The sequence below is a fragment of the Neophocaena asiaeorientalis genome, unplaced genomic scaffold, assembly GCF_003031525.2.
Source record: "Neophocaena asiaeorientalis asiaeorientalis breed wild unplaced genomic scaffold, Neophocaena_asiaeorientalis_V1.1 scaffold317, whole genome shotgun sequence".
Taxonomy (NCBI): Eukaryota; Metazoa; Chordata; class Mammalia; order Artiodactyla; family Phocoenidae; genus Neophocaena; species Neophocaena asiaeorientalis.
The window spans coordinates 5,162,977-5,165,042 of NW_020173114.1; positions in this window are offsets into that span (position 1 = coordinate 5,162,977).

Sequence of the window (2,066 nt, forward strand, 5' to 3'; positions counted from 1 at the left end):
ACTTCAGCTTTGGACATGTTGAATACGAAGTGCTATCTAGAGGTAGATATCAAATAAGCAACTAGATGCAAATCTGAAGTTCTGGGTGGGGAGGTTTGGGCTGGTGATAGAGTTGAGACCCATTAGTATTTGGGTTGTAGTGTAAGCCATGTGAAGAGATGCAATTACCCAAGGAGACTACAAAGTGAGAAGTAGAGAAGCTTGGAGTCCTGAGGAAAGCAGGGGACAAAGGAAGATGAGATTGAAAGGAAAGTGTGGAATAAAGGATAGAATAAGAATAAAGGAAGGTCAGAGGAGCAAGGAAGTAGTGAGTGAGCAAAGAAGAGTAGCTGAAATGACAGAACATGTGATCCTAACTAAATAGGGAAAAGAGGGAAGCCAGAGGAGGTTGGCAGATTGGAAGAAATGGGGGTGGCAAGAGCCTCAATTATAATGACAATGATGAGGATGATATGATGGTGCTGGTGGTAACAGTAGAGAGTAAGAATGTGAAAGAGGCAGCAGTGTGTGCTTAGCGTGAGCTATTGGAGTTCAATATCTCAGAGTCATTACAGAATATTTTTGAATATATGTAAAAATATGTGTACTATACTGTATCATTTTGCACATCCTGAGTACTAAGCTCAGGATAAAGGACAAGACCAGGGTAATAAACAGGCTCTGCCTTCACTGGATACGAATTTAGTTCTACTGGATCAGGTGTGACTGAAAAATCTTACAAGCTGGCACATTAAAACAAAACCAAGCATTGTCTTCTTTAAGGGGTAAAGAACAACAATGTTAGTTAATTACAGTAATAAACAGAAAGAAATAGGTTACATTTTAAAGAACCTTTTCTTAGAGTTCATAAAGTGATACTTTTCCACTTTTACTTCAGTTTGTACAAGGATACAAAAGACTTAAGAATAGTATCTATTGTAAAAACAAGTATCACCACATGTGGTTGTTCAGCAGCTATTTATTTGTATTCTCCTTCCTTTAATAAGTATGCAAGATTCCTCTCATAGTAACTGCTGGAATGATAAATATAATAATAACTCTTATAAAATCTCTTCTTTGGCAATATCTTAAAAACCTAATAGTAATGGGGGAAAAACCAAAATATTTTAGGAAATGATTGATTTTTTTAAACTGTCAGAATTTTCAGTTGTATTCTTTCTGGGGTAGACAGAATTCTAAAGCTGTCTCCCAACATTCCCACTCCCTGGTTATTTAATCAAACACTAATCTAGATGCTGCTGTGAAGAGACTTAAACTAGAGATGTTATCTGGGATTATGCAGGTGGACCCAATGTAATCATATGAACCCTTAAAAGCAGAAGAGGAAGGAGTCAGAGAGATGAGGCAGAGAAAGGTAGTAAAAGGCGGAGGCAGAAGAGTAACATTCGAAGGACTCCACCCACTGTTACTGGCTTTGAAGATGGAGAAAAGAAGCCATGAACCCAGAAATGGAGGCAGTCTCTAGAAGCTGAGAACAACCCCCAGCCAACAGCCAGCAAGGAAATGGAGCCTTTAGTCCTACTACAGCATGGAACTGAATTCTGAAAACAATCTGAAAGAGCCTGGAAATCAATTCATTCCCAGAGCTCCAGAAAGAAACTCAATCCTACTGATGCCTTGATTTTCAACCTTATGAAACCTGGAGCAGATAACCAGCTGGGCCATACCGTCTTGGGACTTCTAACCTTCAGAAGTGTGAGATACGGGTACAAATAAATGTGTGTTTTCTTAAGCTGCTAAATCTATGGCAATTTGTTATAGGACCACTGGGAAACTAACAATGCTTTCTTTAATCACTGACTTCAGGGCTTCCCTGTTTGCACAGTGGTTAAGAATCCGCCTGCCAATGCAGGGGACACGGGTTCGAGCCCTGGACTGGGAAGATCCCACATGCTGACGCTCACCGCAACTAGAGAAAGCCCGTGCACAGCAACAAAGACCCAACTCAGCCAAAAATAAATAAATAAAATAAACAAATAAAATAAACAATAATAAAAATTAAAAAAAAATACTGCATGGGTCTTCCCTGGTGGCGCAGTGGTTGAGAGTCCGCCTGCCGATGCAGG